General features: G+C 41.9%; 1 long non-coding RNA gene across 1 annotated transcript; it reads right to left on the bottom strand.

Moving 5' to 3' along the window:
* Nucleotides 1–9732: 9732 nt before the first annotated feature.
* Nucleotides 9733–10804, bottom strand: LOC125744605 (uncharacterized). Its single transcript, XR_007398454.1, has 3 exons — nucleotides 10645–10804; nucleotides 10111–10157; nucleotides 9733–9954 (listed from the first exon to the last, which is right to left on the bottom strand). It is a non-coding gene; the product is annotated as an uncharacterized LOC125744605 (long non-coding RNA).
* Nucleotides 10805–23865: the final 13061 nt, after the last annotated feature.

Below are 23865 nucleotides of genomic sequence, written 5' to 3' on the forward strand. Positions count from 1 at the left end.
ATGGTGACCAAACCTGCACACAATATTCTAGGTGAGGTCTCACCAAGGAATTGTATAATCTTAGCATTACCTCCCTTGACTTAAACTCCACACACCTGGAGATATACCCCAACATCCTATTGGCCTTTTTTATTGCTTCCCCACACTGGCGAGAATGGGACATGGAAGCATCAACATACACACCAAGGTCTTTCTCATGATCAGCTACCTTTATTTCAGTGACACCCATGAAATACCTGTACTTTATATTTCTGCTCCCTAGATGGAGTACCTTATATTTATCGACGTTAAATTTCATCTGCCAGGTATCGGCCCAGTCACTAATTAAATCAAGATCCCGCTGTAGCTGCTGAGCCACTAATTCAGTATCTGCTACACCACCCACCTTGGTGTCATCTGCAAATTTCACCAGTTTACTGTATATATTGGTATCCATATCATTTATGTAAATTAGGAACAATAGTGGTCCTAAAATCGAACCCTGCAGTACCCCACTATGAACGCAAGCCCACTGTGAGTTGAAGGACATTGCCAGTGACCTGCTGGACCCCAGGCAGAACAGGCCTCACCATGCGACAGCCCTTCAGAGACTGGTCCTCCTGCGCATGGACTGGGGCATGATGCATCAGTTTAAACAGGAGCCTGGTAAATCCTGCGAGTGCTACACCAAGCGACTGATGGCAGCATTCTCCAACTACAGTGGGATGGACTCCACAACGGACCGAGAGTGTATGTGATGTAAAATACACTAAGATAGGTAAAAACTCTTTTGTGGACTAAGTAAAACAAACATTTTATGTTCTAGTTTTCTTAAAACTACTGAAACAAATAATTGGCTACACTGCAGTTCCGCTGTTTTGTTTGGCACCCCTGCATGTCGTGCATTGTGTGGAAAAAACCTGAAGGCTGAGGAATGTTACGTAACACAGCTAGAATGTAAAAACTCTCTCTGGTGTAATTCACTGCATAAAACCAATGGTGTTAAGTGTGATGTCTTCTTCATAACACTCCCTGATGTTTGTGTCCGTGACCATGAGATAGGGTGGGCTGCTTTTCTTCCTTCCTTTGACTAGTATTCCTCCTAAATTGTTCATCTGTATTTGCTGCATTGGTACTTGATGTGCGTGTGCCTTGTGTCACGATCGCCATTTAACGGGAGCGGCGGACGGGCAGGAAACAGGCAAGGCAGGCAGGATACGGGGATTTATTAGGAACACGGGGTGCAGGAAACATCTCACGCAGACGGACTTCAATGACGGACACTGAACTCTAGTAAGACATGAACTCAAATAGACAGGACTGATTGAAAATAATCGGACACAGCTGGGTACGATCAGGGAAGCACACGTGGATAATCAGGGGGCGTGGCACACACGGTGGTCAGACTGTCCGGGACCTCCTCGGGGACTAGGGCAGGAAAGTCTGGAGCTGGGTCAGGGACAGGAGTGGGGCCAGGAACAAGAGCCCCAGGGGGCACAGTCATTTGAGGCGGAGGGAGCGCCTCGGGCGTGGGCTCTGGGGCCGCAGGGGGCAGCGGAGGCGGCTGCTCAGGAGCTACGGGCAAAGCAGGCGGCGGCTGCTCGGGCTCTGGGGCCGCAGGGGGCAGCGGAGGCGGCTGCTCGGGCTGCGCAGGAGCTATGGGCGACGAAGGCAACTGCTCAGACGCTGTAGCAGGAACCCAGGACTTTATGCTCAGCCCACTGCTGTTAACTCCGATGACTCACAACTGAGCAGCAATGCACATTTCGAATTCCATCATCAACATCAGGCAGATGACAAGACTGTTGTGGGTCTCATCAATAAAAACGGTGACTCAGCATACAAAGAGGAAGTGTGATGACTATCGGACTGCTGCAGAGCCAACAACCTGTCTCTGAATGTTGACCAAAGAGATGGTTGTTGACGTTAGAAGAACACAAAACACAGAGTGACCACTCTCTGCTGCACATCGATGGCTCATCTGTGGAGATCGTAGAGAGTACCAGATTCCTTGTTGTCCATCTGGCGGAGAATCTCACCAGGTCCTTCAACATCAGCTCCATAGTAAGGAAAGCACAGCAGCACCTCTACTCTCCACGGAAGCTCAGAAAAGCCCATCTCCCATTCTCACACTCTATTGGGGAACTGTTGAAAGCACCCTGAGCAGCTGCATCACGGTCTGCTTTGAGAACTGTGTCGCCTCAGATCACAAGTCCCTACAACAGATAGTGATGACAGGTGAGAAAATCATTGGGAGTATCGTGTTAGAGAAATATGTACTTTTTTTATCATCATTTTGCTAGACGCTTAGAAACAACACCCTGCCGCAGCTTGATCTTAATTGAGCAATAACACGTCTCAAGAACTGTCGCTTGAATATTTCCACCCCATATATGGTGACAAACAATGTTCAATGTCAGTTGCATATCCTGTTTGTGTACCTCAATAAAAGACACTGCGAGGGGAGTTACTCTTTCGAAGTTGGCTGAGTTCGACTGAGAGGCTGACACCTCGAGGTCAGGACCGGGCTTCCCTTTGTAAGGAAAAGTGGTAAAAATGTCCCAAGGTTCTTGGTTGATCATTTGAATGCAGACAATGTTAGGAATTTATGATCATGGGGGAAGCCAGGGAGAGAATGGGGGTTCCAGTTGGCACCACTATGGTGATAAGGATAAGATAAGGTGATAAGAATTGAATTACAATGATCATAAAAGTCTCCACCCTGTCCTGTCCCGTCCCTGTCTCAGGATCCTCACACTCCAGGGGGTCACTCTTTATATGTAAATTCACTCACAACACCTACACACAACACCTTGGTGGGGAGGGCCTTTTTGGGTATAAAGGGGGGTGAAGAACTGTCTTCAATTTGTATCTGAGCTGCCTTTCAGTACCCGGTGTGTCTCTACACTGTATTACATTGTATTATTTTTGCTGTTCAATAAACCATCATTTTGCTGAAACTGCGGAGACTCTGCAAGTGGATTCCCTACACCTTGCAGCAAGTAAAACGTCATCACAGCTGTCTGCGTTGTTCTGTGTTCAGAGACTGGTTTGTTTCCAGCGCATCTTCAGAAGAAGATAACCCTAACATATCTCTCCCCTCCATCACAGATATTCACACCACACACTGCATCCGCAAAGCCACCACCATTGTGGATGACCCCACCCACCCCTCACATTATCGTTTCACCCTCCTGCCTTCTGGAAATAGGTCCCGGAGCATTCGGGCCTTTACAGCCAGACTCAAACAGCTTTATCCCCCATGCCGTCAGACTACTGAACTCTCAGGGACTAATCTGATACCACACACACATACACTCATTAACACACTTTATTATTTAACTACTATTTTTTATCTTATTGTCGCCATGTTTACAGTTACTTTTATTTATTTTTATTGCTACCTCATTGGACAACCAAACTGCGCCTTCTCAGTACTGGGTTTACTGTGCTGTTTGTGCTCGTTGGTGTCAGTTGTCCTCTCTTTTTGCACTGTCCTGCAATGTTTGCACAGTTTTTGCTCATTATGCACCATACAGTATGTTGCTAGGTTGGTATGTGTTAGTCTTCTGTTAATTTAAGTAGCACCTTGGTCCGAGGGAAACAGTTTCTTTTGTAACTGTACTATACTCAACTGTGTAAAGTTAAAAATAACATTAAAGACCTACTTGACTTTTACTGAACAGGTGCTAAAGTGAAATTACTTGCTTCTGGGAAAGAACTCCAGCTGAAATTCTGTACAACAATTATGGGAGACATATGGGAAGGACGCGGTGTCAGACCTGCCCCAGTGGGACGAATGTGGTTTTCCTAGTAACAGCAGCTTCAGTCCCAATCAGATAAGCCAGATGCGTCTGAAATTAGAGGAACGGGATCAGACTGGTTGCTCAGGGACTAATGTGGTAGAACTAAAACAGAGACAAATTGGACAGTGTTTCAATTGTGGGAAAATGAGACAAAGCAGGCAGAGGAGATGCGGGTGGCAAAGAAGCATGAGATAAGGAATGCAGAGAATGTGGATGAGGGTGAGACTCCTGTGAAAACTGTGTATTGAAAATTAGGGCCATAGTATTGTCATCCATCCTGTCAGGGTATGGAAATACACTGAGGGTAAATGGCCTAATGCAGGAAGTGTCTTAATCCTATAACATCCAGCTGATTCAGGCTGTGGGGGACAGTGTAGTACTGCACTCTTCTGGCTGGGACCTTGAATAAATGAATGAATGTTACATTTATACAGCCCTTTTCTAAGATACACAAAGAGCTTTACAGAAGCACTGGGGAGCCACTTCAACCCAAACGTGAGGCAGCAGGAGAGGGGGCCCAGGCAGAGAGAACAGCCAACAAGACGGGTGCTTCCACAGACAGGACGGGGGCCCCGGCAGACCAACGCTGACGACTCCTGGGACCAAGTCAACAGAGCAGCTGTCGTCATTGTGACTCACCCTCATACATCCATCCATTGTCTAAACCGCTTATGCTACTGGGTCGCGGGGGGTCCAGAGCCTATCCTGGCAGGATCTGTGCACGAGGCAGGGAACAACCCAGGACGGGGGGGCAGCTCATTGCAAGGCACATTCACACACCATTCACACACACATGCACTCCTACGGCCAATTTAGCAAGAGAGAACATGCAAACTCCCCACACATGTGACCCAGGCGGAGACTCGAACCTGAGTCCCAGTGGTGGGAGGTAACAGTGCTAATCACTGCACCACCAAGCAGCCCCACCCTCATACATGATTTCTGATTCTTGATTTTAATCCCCTTTTCTGTTTTTGGCAACATATAAAGTGCTGTGAATGTCACTGTCAGATTGTCATATCATCCTCCAGTTGTCCCTTGTCACCCTGGATGCACATTGAGTGTTTGCTAAATATTTTATCTTGTAGTGTTCCTGATTTTTTCCTGTGTTTTAATTTGCAATTCTCAAATTTCATGACTGGCATCCGTGGGGACGATTAATTAAACCTGTTAACTCTGCACTTCAATTTCAAACTGTTGGTAACATGTGTACATATTTTTGTCTGATCTTTTCACCACCAGGTGGCGATATAGCAACTCCAGAGTTATTGATGGCTAGAACAAAAAAAACACAGTAACACAGAGGTGTAGCTAAAAATTCTGGGCCCCTGACAGAATGTCACCTTGCGCCCTCTGTCGAATTTTACATTCTGTGAAAGAGATTTGTTGAGCCATCTTCCAATGTAATCCAATCCAGCTCTTTATTTGAAAAGCACTTTAAACAACCTTATGGACCAAAGTGCTGCACAAAGGAATAAATAAAAACATTCACACACTTAAAAACGAAGTAAAAGAAATTTAATAAAAACCAAAACATTCAATGTGAGTAAAAGGCCATTAATAAAAATTTAAAAAAATCAATTAATTAATAAAGAAAAGGCTAAGATTAAAATAAGATTTACTATTAAAATTAACATCTCACAATGTGTCAAAGGTGAAGGAGAAAAGATTAGAAGAGATTTAAAAACGGACAGAGGGGATTCCTCTCTAATGTGAAAAGGCAAGTCATTCCACATTTTAGGAGCTGCGACTGCAAAGGCTCGATCCCCTCTAAGCTCACGCTGAGTCTTAGGAACCGTCAGGAACAGCTGATCAGCTGACCTGAGAGAGCGGGTGGGGGTGTAAGGGTGAAGCAGCTCACAGAGGTCAGATGGAGCAAGACCACTGAGGGCTTTAAAAGCAAATAACAGAATTTTAAAATGAATCCTAAAATGTACGGGCAGCCAGTGGAGTGAGGCTAAAATGGGGGAGACATGCTCATATTTCCATGTGCGGCAGCATTTTGAACCTTCTGGAGGTGAACAATAGTGGAGCCTCTAACCCCAACATAGAGGGCGTTACAGTGGTCCAAACTAGTAGTGACAAAAGAGTGGATTACTGTCTCAAAGTGCTGCCTAGAAAGAATTGGCTTTATTTTGGCCAACTGCCTCAATTGTAAAAAGCTTGACTTGACAACTAACCTTATCTGAGTGTCAAACTTAAGGTTGGTGTCGACTTTAACCCCTAGGTGTGTGATGACTGGTTTACAATATTGTTCCAAGGAACCTAAAATTACAGTGGAGGTCAGAGGAGTGGAGTTACCAAAAACCAACACTTCTGTCCATTACCTCCCCACTTCCTTGTTAGTTACAATATTTGTTCTGCATTACTGTACTGCTTTGGAGCCTTTTGATATTAAGGTGAATAACACAGGTGAAAAATTAAGGTGAAAAAAGAGACAGATGCATTGACAGCAGTCGTGGCCACACTTTGGACTGGGAGTGTAAGAGCAAAGGAAACTGAATCCACTATGTTCTGTCCTGTAAATTTTTATTAAACACCACATGACACACATACGAGTCCTGTTTTAACTTTCAGGGCTGATGGTCTGCAGCCTGGCTTGTGTTCTACAGTGCAGCGCAGGTGCAGTCACTGTGCTGAGCCCGGCGTTATATTAATGACGCAGCCTTTCACACTGACCAGTGAGAAATAACCTTGAAAATGACTGTGCTCTTTGTGGTTCTCCTTTTTTCTTACCACCAAGCAAGAGACTAAACATATTTTCTACTTATCAGTTATCAGAAATCAGAAATGTCATGCAGTAATCAGAGGTTAGACAGCAAGAATGACTTTTGTATTTTTATCTTTTGTCAATCTTTTATCCAGCGACTACTAATTCTCATCGGGGTCTGGAGAGGGTGGGACCTGTCCCAGGAAGCACAGAGCACAGGCCTGCATGGGATGCCATTCCACACAAGCAAAAACAATTAAGATGGTCAGATTTGCCTCACTGTGTGATTTTGACTGAAAGATGAACTAAGCACAGTCTTGTGTGTATAAAAATGCGTAGATTCATTTAACTTTAACAATGAGATTCAGCAACATGACCTTATAGTGTTAATGATCGGTATCTTACTGGTATTAACTGAATTATGCAAAATTCTACATTATTCTATATTATTGCACCCAAATTGTTCATACTGACTAAATGTAATTACTGACATCCTGGACATACTGCTTTTTAGGTTTGAATTTAAAATGTTAGTAGACAAATTCATGCTGTCAATAACATCTCACTTGCTCACCCACTTTTAGATAAAAATACCCTTTGTGGTTTTTCTAGTGAAGCAGTGGGCCTGAGCTGAGGACCTGATGGTTGTGTGGTTTTCGCTCACTGAGAAGAGAGACACAAACACCCTGCTCTCAGTCGGTCAGTCTTCCTGTAAAATGCAGAGGTGAGACTGCTAGTGGAAAATTACTGACTGCAGCGTCAACAACACATATAAACAGCAGCACAAACAAAATGTTCCACAAATGCAGGACATCTGTATGCTTACAGCACACATCAGACACGCTGACCCTCAGCACTGAGCTCCTCCAGGCTCTGTGCTCTCCCTCTTCTCTTCAATTTCTACACAAATCACTGCTGCTCCAGTGAAGATCCTGAATTTTGCAGGTGATACTACTGTGTTTGCCATCATAACTGAAGGTGATGAGTCTGCCTACAGACTGGAAGTCGTACAGCTGACCATCCAGTTCTGAACTCACATTATCCCAAATGTCCACATGCTTAGACTCCTCTCATCATCAGGGAGGAGCGTCCCTTGGCACTGTAGAGTAGATGGATGAGAGCAGGCTGATAACAAGGCTGTCATCAATTTTATGTGACACCTCTCACCCCCCCAGCAGACTATGGAGGCCCGTAAGGGCAGCTCCTTCAGTAAGAGACTCAGACACCCGGCGTGTGACAGAACGGTACCGCAGGTCATTGGGCCCCACAGCAGTCAGGCTTTATAATCTGCACTCTGCTCATTGAACTTTTCCCCTGTTCACTGTCTTCTGATACAGTTTCTATCTGCTGCTGATCTGCAATATTGTTCCTCCTTATTCACTGATGTGCAGTGTTGCATTGAGCCAGTGCATTATGCCCTGTGTGGCAGCTTCCTTTGGGAGGCTAATATCTGGCACATGAGCAATAATGTTACATGCAATAGGATTGTGTATAAGTTAAGGATTGTGTATAAGTTAATTTTAATATTCCTATAATATTCCTCTGTATGTAATATATTCTTATTTTTTGTTTCTATTATTACCCTATATTTATATATACATCCATTTATTTTACATTCATAATGATGTTGTTTGTTGTTTTGTGCCCCACTGCTCTTGTAACAAGCCTCAGTCTTGACTCTCCCTTTTAAGGTCTTGGCCTTAAATCACACTCGATATAGGTGGTGTCGTCCCCATCACCCTGACCAGGATACATGCTGTAAGATTAATGGATGGTGTTTATCTGTGTGATGAAAAAGAATGTGAATAAAACAAAAATGTACCATTATAAATGGGAGCCCTAGGATGTGTGGTGGTTAGAGATGTGGACTGATGAGAATTTTGCTTTTCTAAAGTTCTGTTGTGAAAACTGTACATTCCGTTCCATGTACAGTAGTGATATGTAGCAATCATGTGCTCCAGTCAAATGTCCAGCTGCATGAATAATAATGGTGGCTTGTTTGGATAAAATAACTTAGGCTGAATACTTGAAAGCGTGACCTGGGTGAGGTAGAGAGGAAACAGGGTCTTACAAGAAGCAGATATTGTTCTGTCTGTGTGGTTTTTACTCTTTGCAAAGTGAGTCCAGCACAGTGCAGTCAGTGGGTCAGTCTTCCTGAGCTGCATCTAACCAGTGGAAACATCTGCAGCACTGCAGAGAAGCACTCAGCAGACAAACAAACCCAAACAGCTTACAGCTGTATGTCACTTTTGGACAGAGGTGGACAAAGTACACAACTTCACTACTTGAGTTAAGTATAGATACTCCTCGTCAAATAATACTCAAAGTTTTTCAGTTAATTTTTTACTTCAGTTAAAGTACTGGAGTATTTGCATCTAAAAATACTTAAGTATTCAAAAGTACATTATGTTTTAAATGCAAGACATTTTTCAGAACCTAATGACTCCTGAACACCCCACTGAATACACTGACTGGCTTGTACATCTTGTAGAATAAAAAGCTTGTGGAATATGATACAATGACTATAGAAACACAACTGACATAACAAAAGTACAGCCATTGTCATTTTCATCTTATTTAACACCCCCCACCCCACTCACACAAAAGAGCATGGTAGTGTTCTTACAGAGCCGTAGCAGTGTGTGTGTGTGCATGTGTGCATGTGTGTTTGTGTGTGTGTGTGTCTATGTGTGTGTGTGTTTGTGTGTCTGTGTATGTTTGTGTGTGTGTCTATGTGTGTGTATGTTTGTGAGCCAAGTAACAAGACAGGGAGCAAGAAACAAAACTCCTCTTTCTTAATTATCCACATCGTTATTAACGACACAGGTATATATACAGGTACATATACAGGTACATGTATATACTCAAAAATACATCCAGAACACACAATTAAATGAAAAACGTAATTTAAGAACACTTGAAATTTTCATTCAGTTTCTTTCATCTGTTTAATATAATCGATCAGTCCCTGTGCGTTTGCCCCAAACCATTCAGCATGGTACACAAGGGAGACAAGTAAGCATGTGTGACATCAAAGAACTGATTGCAGCAACTCAGCCTTTCCACAACATTAAAGCCGCTTATTCCCCCCCATGCCATGAAGAAATAATCTCTGTGGCTCCCCTCTCCCCCTCCCTCAGCCCCCAGTCTGGCTTGAACATTTGCACTTCCAGTAAAAATGCGCCCCAAACACACTGACACCAAACTCAGCACCGGTACTCCGTAAAATCCCGTGATTCAGTCTCAGAAGCACTGGCTCCCCTGCCCTCCTCTGAACATTATTAAAGCTACACCCTGAACACTCTGTGTGACTGACATGAATGAGAAGCATCTTTATTCATAATCTCTGTAGCGGAGGTCAGAATACAGAGTGTCATTATTCCCGTCTTTCTTCTGTCTCCTGGGTTTTGGCTTCTTAAGGTTCAGGGCAGCGTAATTCAGTGTGTCCTCGTCATGGCACTGTGGAGACAAAGATGGCAGAATTGGATGGATCAAATCGGTTTGCTATTACCTATTTTCACAAATAGCACTTAAAATGCTGATCCCAGGATGGAAATCAGTCTGAGGTTCATTTGTTTTACTGACGATTTGTAATTTGAAATATTTATTACATACTTGCTTGCGTGACCATTCCACTTTTGATATATCACTGTTCTTTTCATCTGTTTAAAATATATAACACATCAATATATTATTTAATTTCGCACGGTATCATACCGTGGTCAGATAACATTCCGAATTTTCAAGCAATCAACATCCTTTTTGTCTCAAAAATGAAAGTAAAAATGACTTCTGTCAATTTAAGTGTGCATGTTTGGATACGTGTCATTTGTTCTCATATATCATATATAATAAAATTGCTATAAAGGAGATCTTGGTAATAAAAGTTATTGATATGCAACTTATTGCAACATGTATATTTCAATAGATTTTGCAAAATATGAAAGATATAATACAAAAATGTAAATCTTACAGTACAAAAAGGTTTATATAAATAAGGTGAGATTTAATAATGGATTTTAAAACTGTATTACCTGCAAGAGTGGTTTTAATATGAAAATGTTATCTATCATAAAACAATTTTATATTTCTATAATTTGTTAAAATCTACATTTTGTCCTTCTGAGTGCATAAAGCCGGGCAGCGTACCTGCACAGTGTGTACAGGTCAGTTTACATCTTATACAAATGAGAGCAACGTTCAGAATAATGCTGCAAGATAAAACTATCAGCAAGCCAGAGTGAAGAGGATCCAGCAGCTTCTGAAAGCCTGTAACAAAGAGATAGATTTCAGCATAATGATATAGAGACACATTTCCCATTTGCTTACATTACATTAGTTAAAGATCAAATCGATAACACATTACAGCAGTTGTTTTGTAAATAGTCCATTTTTAACATGAACTTCTAGTATTTTGCATTTTAACAATTTATATTAATATTTGAAATAATTATTAAATTAGGCTCCGGACCCCCCGCGACCCAATAGGATAAGCGGTTTGGAAAATGGATGGATGGATGGATATTAATATTTGAAATAATTATTAAATTAGGCTCCGGACCCCCCGCGACCCAATAGGATAAGCGGTTTGGAAAATGGATGGATGGATGGATAATTATTAAATTAACATCTGTGTAATTTAATTTAAGCACTTAAATTAGAAAATTCATTACATTAAAAAAAGAAATAAATGTCTTAATAGCAGAATAAGCTAAATAAAACTTTGAAGCAGATATACTCTCCACACTGGGTGCTACCATCTATATCCAGCTGTGTGCCGTTCCCAAACAGCATCTCCCCACACTGGGTGTTACCATCTATATCCAGCTATGTGCCGTTCCCAAACAGCATCTCCCCACACATGGCCACAGCGCAGTAGTAAGTCCCAGCATCGGAGAGGCTGAGGTTCCCCTTGGGGAGGCTGTAGACGCAGCTCCGTGTAGGAGATCCAGCCTCAGGGCTCTTCTCACACTCATCACTGCTGTTTCCATGGCTGTAAATGACTCCAGGAAGGGATTCTCCTGATCCATGTCTGAACCAGTAAACACTGTGTTCTCCTGCACAGCTCCCAGTCTCTATCGTACACTGCAGGCTCACAGAGTCTCCTGGCTGCAATGTGTCAGACACAGGCTGCTGTACCACAGTCCTGCTGTTGGAGTCTTTACCTGAAAAGCAAAATAGTCATGATGACAGCCCTTTGAGAATAACAATGGAAAATACAGATCCTCAAAAATTGTTCTTACAGATTTTTGGGAACTGAATCGATGTTCTTCTAGCCATCCAAGAAATCAGTAACTTCTTGGAGAACAGCTGACATTCTTCTCTCTTTTTATTGTATTACTGCTTATTAGTATATATCAGGTAACACTATACATTAACTGCACCTACATAATACCTAAATAAAAATTATATGATAATAACAAACATTATAATCATATAATGTCTTGTATTAATGTATGAAGGTAGATGAATATAATTAATTTCAATTCAAAGAAATGAAGTGTGTAAAGTGTACTTTATATTTTCATGATTTTCGTGACTTTACATTTGGTTTATGTTGCCCCTTTTCCACAGGAAGGTATTTATTGTTTTTGCATATTTAGCTCTTGATGTGTTTTGGTATTTTTGAGCATTTTGCTGTAGTACCTGCATAATTTAATTCAAGAGCCGAAGAGCTGTTTGCCCATTACTAGTTTGTCTATCTTTTAACATTAAAGAAAAAGTATACATAGTAAAAGGAATTACTTGGTTTCGTAGTTCCTCCTATTTATTTTCTTATGCACACAAAAGTAAGTTTTTCCGTTCAACCATAGCACTACAGCGAAAAGCAAAACGTCATGGCAAATACAATTATGCTTTATTCCAATACACATTGCTAATTTTTCATTATTATTACATTTATTCAGCATAATATCTTCAAAGGTTTCATGATTTAATTTGCAATCTTCTGGCCTGAAATCTTTTCCTGCTACACTGAAGACTCTCTCAGCGTGTGCAGAGAAAGCTGCAGCCAAAGGGTTGGCATCCTCTGATAAACATGGTTGGTTCAGGTATCGGTGACATTATGTGAACCTTTCATGGCAGGAATAGGGACTAGTTTGACTTTTGATGCAGGAAAAGTGTTTGGGACGTTTCTTAGGTTAGAAACTGCCGTCACTGCAGCCAACACTGACTTTTAAGGAGAGACACTCAGCTCTTCCTATGAGCAGATCCACCATGGTGCACAAAATGACAGTATAATTATTATTTTAGGTGACACTTCAAATGTTGCATTATTTCATTCTTTACAAAACGACATTTTTATAACAATGATGTATAACAATGTTAATGTGTTTATGTATAATTCATATTTAAATTAAAGTTCATATTTTAGTTAAAAGCTACACCTACAGTACGTATATGAACTTGAATTTGAATCCAAACCCTTTTTCGTTCTTCTTCTTTAAATTCAAATATAAATTTCAATGCCACAACCTGTTTTCAACCACAATTCAAATGTAATTCAGATTAACAAAATGAACTGAAATTCAAGTTCATATATTTATTCAAAATCCTGAATTTTAGGATACGTATTTGAGAATTTCATTCTCAAATCAGTTCTGAATGGTGCACATCCCTAGTTCATATGTTAAATCATGCATTTTTTTTTTCAGAGTGAATACACACTGACTGCTCAGATAAATAACGTCAAAAATAATTTTCTTTTGTTGCTTAAGATTTTTGCACAGTCCTATACTGTATATAACAACTCAAACATTTTTTTATGTTATTTGTTTTAAAGAGGCTGCAATGTGTAACATTAACATCTGTATAAAGAGAAGGTTAGGCTTTTGGCTGACAGCAAGCAAAATGCAACAAATTGTATAATAATAATAATAATAATAATAATGAATGATTTTTGTTTGATGTTTAGAAAAACATTTATGGAACAAAGCAGACAATAAGGTATCTTTGCTAATTTTATATTGACAAACAACTAAACTGTCAAAATTATTTTGCAGGGAATAATCTTACTGACATTATAATAAAGCAAATATGAAAATAGTTGGAATCTCATTTACCTGTGATTATGACAAAGGTTCCATTCCCGAAGGTGACCTCATGAAGAAACACAGCAGCACAATAATACACTGCAGAATCTGACGGCTCCACGTTACAAATAGTGAGGTTAAAACTCCCCTCTGCATTCAGTAAGGAGTAACGTTTTATGCTTTTATATTCCTTGTAAAATTCACCAGGTACGTAGAGAAGTGCTTTCGCCATGGGCTGGGGCTTCCGACCAACAGCTTGCTTAAACAAAGTAACAAAAGTTGTTTCTCCTTGACAGAAGCATGTCAGGGTCACACTGTCTCCAAGCTGAACCCTCATCAGGTGACTGGGCTGAACAACATCTGTAGTCAGTGCAGTGTCTGCAAAAACAGAAAAACAAAAAAAATCATAATCAAATAAGACATATAATAGTAATCTAAATAACTATTAACTATGATGCAGATTAAATGGCCAAATTCCACTGATCACATCATACAGATAAATGAAAATATTAAAATCCCAAAATAATTTATATTATAGGGCCTTACTAATGAAAATGAGAAGACCAAAGAGTCTGAACATTTTTGTGCTTCCACTGTTTAGAATAAACTGCTCTGCTGCTAAGTGAGAGATCATGGTCGTGGTCGGGATGAAAGGGCAGGAAACAGAGAGGAAACAGAGAGACACACATCAGGCTGATCTGATTGGCTGTTCACATGGGAACTTAAGTAACAGTGAAAAAGCATTTTAATGTGCACTTACATGACGTTTATTAATTTACTCCTTAACATCCAGTTAAAATGAGAACAATTAGATAAACAGGAGCAGATACTGAGCATATAAAGTTCTTTGTACAGAGTGCTGAGATACTGTGGGAGAGCATTTGCTAATCATCTCTCTCAGACAAGCTCAGCACAGTATGAGTCTGTTATCTATCTGATATTAGACAGTCTCTCATACAGTAATAATAATTGATACTTTATTGGTCCCTGTGGAGAAATTGTCTTAACTTCTCTCTCAACTTGCTCTCTTTTTTTTAGAGTAAACAGAGTAAGTTGTCTGCGAAGGGCAGCCACCCATAGTGATGCCCAGTGAGCTGGGGGTTAAGGGCCTCGCTCAAGGACGCAGAGATGTGCTGTGGCTGGGTTTGAACCAGCGACCATCTTATTACAAGCACACAGGCATTAGATCTTCTAATCACACTTAAAAGGCAGATTAAATGTTCTTTCCACCATGCAAACAGAATGTAAATTGTAGCTTTACTGCTTAGATTTACATTCACACATTTGCATTTAAAACAAGCATTTTAAGTGATGTACATGAGAGTAAATGGTGAATCAGTTTATTTGCCACTCTACACATTACATTGGCGCCCATTATAAGTAACTGTACAGTGACATTGCAGTTCCTCAGTTGCTTTGATGCATTTCTGGAATCACCCTTAACATCTGCAAAACTGTAAGTGCATTTCCCAAAACAATTCGTGCAAACAGCACCACACAGATGGACTGTCTACAAAAAAAGTCATAGAGGCCACCAGCAGCCCGAATACCACACCGTAAGGCCGTATGTTAGGATGCTCTCTATGGCAGAGCGGTAGGAGGCCACCAGCAGCCCGCATACCAGACCGTAAGGCAGCATGTTAGGATGCTCTCTATGGCAGAGCAGTTGAAGGTCCCGATCAAGAAATCCGACAAGTTTCCCCAATAAGCCAGTAACCCCGCTTCATAGAACAGGCCACAGGACTGGTTTTGGTGAGATAGTCCGAGTAGTAGGTAGAAATCAGGATGGAGACTGAGTGTGGGTCTAACAGGTGAGCAGATGTAGGACAGAATGTAGAGCCCTCTGGTGGAGTGCCTGTGCATGACTGAATGTATGGTTTGGGTCTGATGGTCTGAATAGTTGGTAGAAATAGGCACCTTCCTACCTGATGTGGTAGGTCTAGATAAGGGGTCACCAACATGGTGCCCCAAGGATGCCCCCAATGACCACATGAGTTGCCCGTGGACCTGTTCTATAAAATAGCACAACTCACCAGCGAACATCATCTAAAATTTAATTTTGTCCTGTTTCTAATCTATCACATTTGCATTTATATAGATTTGAAATTGAATATAAAAAAGCATTTAAAACATGTTTATCATGCATGAAGTTTAGACATGTTTAGGAGGGCGTTTAAAACTGATATCAAACTTCGTATGGCTCAGTACCCGTGAAGTAGCTCTCCGTTTTAAAAAGGTTGGTGACCCCTGGTCTAGATCTTGCAAGTTTGTTTGTACTGGCTGTGTGAACATACTGTAGCACTGTTAAGAATATGCAACACAGCCTGAGTTGGGGATCTGCTGTATGCATCAGTAATATAATGCTTTGTCCTTTTCTAGGCTGTTCATTAAGACATAAAGCCTGAAAGTTTTCTGAATGGCATTAATGAAATTGAGCACTGCCCCCACCTGCTGGCCAATTTATTAAAACATTGAAATCGCTGTCTGCACAGGCTGACGTGTCATTTAAGTCTGATAATTTTCTATGAGTCAAACGGCAAGAAAATGACAAGAAGTTAAAAACATGGAGTTAGATGAAGGAGAAAAGATTACAAATTTGAAGATTATGAAATCAGGACATGTCAGCTAAGTCAGCCAAGGTGGGTCTTAAACATATGGACGGAAGTATGAGCGCTAAACTTAAACGGGTTCACTTGTAACCGCTGCCACCAAATTTCGTTAAATTGCTGGGGAGGTCCAGATACATGAGACAGGAATAGAAGGATTATTCTTTATTAATATACAGACGAGGGTTACAACCCTCCCTAGGGCAATAGAAGGGGATACCTGCCACGGGACATTCTAAAACGCTTAATGTGAAAATGCGTAACGCAACTTAATGTATTAAAACAGTCACCACAAATCACCAAATTTCTCGCGAATGTATCTGGCCATAAAGACTTACCTGACAAGAAATCAAAACCGAAATGCTAGGAATATGGACTTTAAGCCTTTTCTTTATGGGCGTCAATGGAGGGGAAAACGCTTGACGTAAGATGAAGTCCATATTCCTAGCATTTCGGTTTTGATTTCTTCCCTGGCATGGGTGACGGGTACACCACGTTCCCAAAGCCACGTTAGCCTCGAGCGAACTGCCCGGAGAAACCGCTCACACCAGCGCTGCAACCCGATCTCCTCCCCTTTTAAACACACATTTCTATGGCGTTAAATTAGTGCCAAAAGTCGTGCGCATAAAAACAGAAAATCCATGCTCTCTACGCGCTCGCGATTGCACAGCACTCACTCACTCGCTCGCCGTTAAATTAGGGCCAAAAGTCGAACCACGCGCGTGCGTGTGCTCGAGTGCTGAAAACCCATCCCCTCTACGCGCTCGCGTCTGCACAGCACTCGCTCGCTCGAATTTCCCGCTTCGTCTTACCGTATATAAAAGAATGGGCCAATGTACGGTAAATTGCATTGTGAATAAAATTTCTTAATACAACATCACAAAGCCAATTTAATAAATTCAAATCCTGGGAAGAACGCTCCTCAGATATTAGTTCTCGGGTTAGTGTTAGCAGACTATAGGCGAAACCACCTTAAGTGCTATCTGTTAATGTTTATTAAATTAGCATTAAAATGGAGAGGTTTATAATATCTTTTGTCCTTGTAGCTGCTAAATACACTCATTATTAAAGCCATAAAGTTGTCTGCCTACTACATTGGAATCTCCACTGAGTAAGTGTTTTTGATGGATTTTATTTAACTTTATTATACTCTGGTCCTTAGATCTAATGTCATACTTCTTCACTTATATTGTTTGTGAAAAGGTTTACCACGGTCAAACAGAGCAGCCACTACATCATCATACATGAACAAGCACCTCACAAAACAAAAACATTTCATTTTCATAATTAAAACTTTTGAATGGTAGGCCTAGTGTGTGGATCAGAGACAAGATCTTGACACCTCATTAACTATAATTTGTTCTGTGAACAGCTCAGATACCACCTTCTCGAAAGTCTTCTGCATAAAATAGAAATAGGATTCAGCGCGACTCCACTAAATTTGGATTACCTGGAGTTCCTTTGTCATCAGGAGCTGTATCTTCTGCAGGCCCTGTCTAATCACATTGAAGTACCTCCTGCTATCACCCTGGCTTTGCAAGAGCTCTTTGACCTTGTGAGGGCACATCTGGAACGTCCAGCCCCATGTGTCACACAGGAAGTCGCTGCCACCAATAGACGACCCAAGATTTTGATTGAAGAACAATGTTTGAAAGAAATGCTCCATACTCAACTTCCTGTGCCTTGCATAGCCACACTGATGGGTGTTTCAAGAAGAACAATCTTAAGAAGAATAAAAGAGTATGAGCTCTGTGTTAGGGAACTTGACAATTTGGTTTCTTCTGTCAAGAATGATCTACCAAATGCAGGCTACAGGATAGTCAATGCAGGCTGCAGTCAATGGGCTACAGGGTTCGGTGGAGAAGAGTTGCAGCCTCCATGCATAGGGTTGATTCCATGCGCATCATATAAAGGTTGTCAAGTCTTGGCTGTGTTGTACGCAGAATGTACCAGGGCCTTTGTCTCTAGTACACGTGGACACAAACCACAAGTTGATCCGGTTTGTATTACCAGCAAATTTATTTGGAGTAAACCCTGGGTGGATTGGTGTGAGGTGGTGGTGGGGCTTTGGAGAAGATTTCCTGCCGATCAACACTAGCAACTTATATCTATCTGTCATGGAGGTCTCGGGACTCACAGATATTCAGAGACATGTGGATAGTTTACCAGTGGTTTTCAGCAGGAAATAGTTATTACTACAAATTGTCACCCCCCCCCGCCCCCCACAGAAACTGGATCTGGCTATAGTGGGAAAATCTTTTTTTTTTTTTTATTTGTGAGAACTTGAAAGCAAAACAAAACTTGGAAAAAATATATGCTCATTCACCAATTTTCTAATCTGGGGTCTAAAGTGGTCAGGCTTGCAAGTGTATTTGGTTATTTGTCTATCCTAGCCTGTTGCAGTGTATATTTCCTGTATATTTTGCATGTAAAAAATGTTGTTTGTTATGTCAGTGCTTAATATTATCATGTAGTCTTCATGAACTTTCTTCATCTTGGCCAGGGACTGCATTTGAAAAGTAGCCACTTGACTAAAATTGGCACATTTTCAGAAATGCCAGCAACAATACTGATAATGAACACCCCTCTAACTGACTCTCAGTTGGTTTAGAAAAAAGACTTTTAAGAGAAAAGAAAGCCTTCCTTTGGTTTTGCATTTTTCTCTTTTTTGTTGGCTGTGCACAATATATTAGAAGAATACCTTACAATTATATTAGTTAAGAAATAACAGATTGCGTATATACAATATTAAGGTGATAACAACAACCCTCACTGTCTCTAGGTGCTGCTTCAGACAGGGCATTCTGCAGCAGGGACACCACCCGTCGTGCAGCATCCAGCAAATCTCCCTATCACAACAGCCCACATAACAGAATAACATTAGTGTATGATTCAGTAGGGCTAGTCCAGGTCTGGAAAGTAGTTGGGCCAGATTTTTAAACCAAGAAATTTAGCTGGGCCAGACATTTTCAGCGGCCCAGTAAGCAACAGGTAATGGCATTTTAAACAAACACAAATCAAGGTACATTATTTTAAAAAACTACAACTGAACAGAATCTGAGAGCAATATTTTTTTTCACTTCTGAAATGAGAAAAATATTTTGGTCGTATCTGACCTAGACGCATCCCAAAGAAAAAAAATGCCTATTAGATGGTAAACAGACATAAAGAAAAAGGGAAAAATCGTCTATAATCATCATCCGCTTATACTGTGGTGATCCATTTCACCCACACAGGCATGATCACCATTAGCGGTTTCCACATTATTGTCGAGGTGACTATTCACTTTACCTCTGCTTTCTCCGACATCTTCCTGATTCTGCCGCCAACAAGGGGCTCATAGGGTGGAGACTGAGGGTGTTAAACAGACCAATCTTTTGTCACTGAATGCAACAAATAATGTATTTATCTGTCAAAAGTCCAGCACCAGGAAAAGCAACAGAGTGACAGTAGAAACTGTAATAATAATGGAAGTGCGCCGCCCTACAGGGAAGGAGGAGTGATGGGAGTCCCGGTGGTGGCTAAGCGCGCGTGGGGAGAGGCGTCGTACTGTGAGGCTTCATGAACTTCCGATGGGGCAGTGCTGTCATACAGCGGGGAGCCTGAGAGGGGCACTGTGGCCGGGTGCGAGAGCCCTGGGTAATGAGTTGTAGAGCTGCGCAGTGTCACGATCGGGTACAAGCAGGCAGGCGATCGTGCGGGCAAGGCGTGCAAGGAGCAAGCGGACAGGCAAAAACGGGAGTTTAATTAGGAAGCGCGGACGGGGAAACATCTCACGCATACAAACATCAATGACAGACACTGGACTCAGGTAAGACACGGACTGAAATACACAGGACTGAGCAAATTAACTAGATACAGCTGGGTACAAATCGGGAGAAAACACGTGGGTAATCAGGGGGCGTGGCACACAGGAGGAGCGGACGAGCCGGGCATGACACGCAGGAACTGAGAGCCCAAGCTGTTGGACATTCCACTGGACTAGGAGACTGGGGTGAGTGAGGAGGAGCTCATTGACCACAAACTGGGATACTGGCTGTGTGTGAGCAATGGGGTGGAGATTAAGGAAAGACGTTAAATCAGCATGCAGTGTTGCCTGGAAACAACAACAAATATACTAGTGTCACTGTACTAAAACAATATCAAAATAATGCCTATTTTTTATTCATTTTACTTGTAGAGTGCAAAGTACAAAGGAAAACAAAGAGTAACTATGGCGAAATAAATCAAAGCATGTCCCAGAATGATGGGCCTGAATGGATCAGGACAGAAGAAGGCGAAAGTCCTGTTAACGAGGTGAGACGATGCAGACACAGGCCAGGATGTGGGTATAGGCGAGAACAAGAGGGAAGACGGGGGCCCGAGACTCAGCATGGGGACAGGTGGGGGAGGGGAGGCACGGGCTCACCTGGAGCTGCTCCCGGAGGTGCCGCTATGACTCATGGGTAACATGCCGGAATGGGACGGCACCTGTAGGCTGGACCAGTTGTCATGGGAGGGCAACATGGACAGACAGGTAGACGAGCTGTCTGAATAAGCAGCTGCAAGTATAAAACAATAAATGAAGCAGGTATGTGGTGGGCAGTGTTACAGCGTCCTTAATATGGTCAATACAGAAAAGGCATGTTATCATGTTATGTATATACTGCCTCCAGTTACTTAATGCCTAACTTTAATACATTGATTGATTTGTTCACTGCTGCAGCCTGTGTCAACTTTCCTTTCAGACAGATGTAAAGTCCATTCTGTTTTTGTTCTGTGTAGTTTTTTTTTAACAGCATATGGCTGAATTCTGTTAAACCTCAGACTGAAGAAAATTGTGTTAATTGAAAAGCAAATATCAAAAACTCAGTCTGCAGGAATGTTTTTCTAAATATTTCTGTGGACTTTTGGAAATTTCACGAAATTCCATTGCTCCATTACATAAACACTGAGTGAGATTTCATTCCCATTACTGCAACGTATGAAGAGGATTATGACTTATTACTTTAGGTTATCGGACTGAGTGAGTTTTGGAAATTTGCTCTTCGATAACTGAAGCAGTGCTGTGAATGCAGAGGTTATATGCGTCGCATATCAACAGAACTGTATGTTTATGTCTTGTCTTAATTATTTTGATTAAATGTCTAACTATTCCCAATATGTGTGAACATACTTGGCCAAATAAAGCTGATTCTGATTCAGTCAGAGGGTAATCGTCGGTGTGCTGTACTATCGTGGTGACCCACACAGAGAGCTTAGGACCATGATTTCAGTGTGTGCTTGTGTGAGGGGACAGGCAGGGCGGCGGCTCACTGGGTGATGCACTCCTGTGGGTATAGGGGCTGGGATAGGGGGCGGAGCAGTTACTCCTCAAGGAGGAGTAACAGTCACAGCCGTGGGGGGAGGAGAGGGAGAGGGTGCTCCCAAACTGGGGGTGTGGGTTTGATGAAGAGCAGAGAGACCCTGAGCCTGGGATGAACCAGCTGCCTACTGAAACGAAAGCGGATAAAGACAGAAACTAGAACCTCAAACTAAACAACACAAACAACAATATCAAGTTATATTCAATCATTAAACCGTTATATATTTAATCTAAACAATAGTAATAAATATCGTTCCGATTCAAAATATCATTTACGGGTGAATCTTATGACTTGCATTGGGAAACAGGAAACGGGCCAAGCTGCAGGGCCAGTTCAAAGGCATAGTGCGAGGCGCCCAGAAAGGGGGCGAGGTCTGGGCGGAGTCAGCTAAAGAAGAAAAAGGCCTGACCTTTTTCTGGATGCTGTGGACTGTGTTTGTGTGTGAGCTGCAGCTGCATGTTCCTTACATTTTTTTTATTAACACCAGCACCGTGAGGTTTGGCCTGGACTGGGTCCTGTCCTGCACGGTTGAAGACATGTTGACTGATGGTCAGCCCGTGTTCTGTTGGATCCCACAGAAAGGAAATGGGAATCCCGTTTGGATCGGATGCTGACAGTTGAAAAAAAACTCATGTCTGTGTGTTATGAAAGAATATCAATAAATGTTTCCGAAAGGGGATGACTCATTTGGTAATTATTTACGGCTTATGTTATGGCTGAGAAATTTACAGTCTTTACTAAAGTCTGACTTCTTTCGAGTCACCTTTAATATAGATTGGACACTCTCTATGCTATGTACAATACTTATATAGATGGTACATGTTTACTTGCTTGCACAGATGGTTGATTAGGTAATTAGTGTAAGTGTGTGTGTGTGTGTGTGTGTGTGTGTCCAATCGCATGTATGTCCAAGGTCCATAGTAAGTAATATACACTGATCAAGAGATGCCTGAAAGTGGATGAAAGAGGACATTAGTGGGTGTATCACTTAGTGTAACGGGTGCAGGAAAATGAGCAGGACTGCAAGCCATATAATGACCCACTGTCCTTATCTAGCTCTTAATACAACAACAACAACAACAACAAATTTATTTTTATATAGCGCATTATCACAACATTACATTGTCTCAAAGCGCTTTACAGTATCCTCACCCAAAGCCCCCAGTGAGTAAGCCATAGGCGACAGTGGCAAGGAAAAACTCCCTAGAAGGAAGAAACCTTGAGAGGGACCAGACTCAAAGGGGAAGCCCATCCTCCAGGGGCCGGCAGGGATAGTCAAATAGAGAGAGAGAATACAGTATGCATACAGTGATGTATCTACAATGGACAGCTACTATAAGCAGATAGCACAGTACAGGTGCTTAATCTGTATGCTATTTCCATCCATCCATTGTCCAAACCGCTTATCCTACTGGGTCACAGGGGGTCCGGAGTCTATCCCGGAATCAATGGGCACGAGGCAGGGAAGAACCCAGGATGGGGGGCCAGCCCATCACAGCTCACACTCACACACCATTCACTCACACATGCACACCTACGGTAAATTTAGCTACTCCAATTAGCCTCAGCATGTTTTTGGACTGCGGGGGGAAACCGGAGGAAACTAGCAGCTTTGTGTGGTAATTGTTTGTATTAAAAACACATTGGATCAAGTCAAATTATTTTTATGAAGAATTAACATCTAAAAGCTGCTAGTAGACCGTGGGAAAATAATTTTTCTATTTTCTTTCAAAAGTAGGTATTGCAATTTCCATCATATGTAAGAGGGCCTGCCCATCAGAGTAATGTACATCCTGTGACATGTATTGACTATCAAGACAAACTGAAACACGGTGTATTAGGCTGTCAATGAGTACTGGACTAGGGTGAAAAACTGCCTGATAATCTACCTATTAACTAGAAGAGTACAAACTGGAGACGGATCCCCTAATACAGAGGGATTAACGTCTGTGCCACATCCAGAACCATTCAGTGTAGGAGTCTGGTGGTTCTACTGGATACTGACAAGTACCCAGCCCCTTTGTTCCCTCTGATAATCATCAGTCCTCCTCTGAATGCCTTCACCACTCTATTCCTGAATAGGTACACATTTAAATATGCTAGCAAGATCAAGGTATTGGGATAACTGTTAGGTTCGCTGTTCAGAGAGTTGCAGTGAAAACCATCATACACAGTGGCCCTTTCTGGATAAGATTACCTCCCTCTGATCTAACAGGTCAAGATCAAAGCAAGGTGCATTGCAATGTCTGACACCCAGCACACTACAGCATATAAAATACAGGTATCCATCGCCTTCCGCATTTGGAACCAGGACCACTTGTTGCAAGTCAATTTGGGCATATCTCAAGTTATACGAGAGAGGCAAGACATTAAGGACAGTATACACAG

Source organism: Brienomyrus brachyistius, chromosome 6, assembly GCF_023856365.1.
Source record: "Brienomyrus brachyistius isolate T26 chromosome 6, BBRACH_0.4, whole genome shotgun sequence".
In the NCBI taxonomy this organism is placed as follows: Eukaryota; Metazoa; Chordata; class Actinopteri; order Osteoglossiformes; family Mormyridae; genus Brienomyrus; species Brienomyrus brachyistius.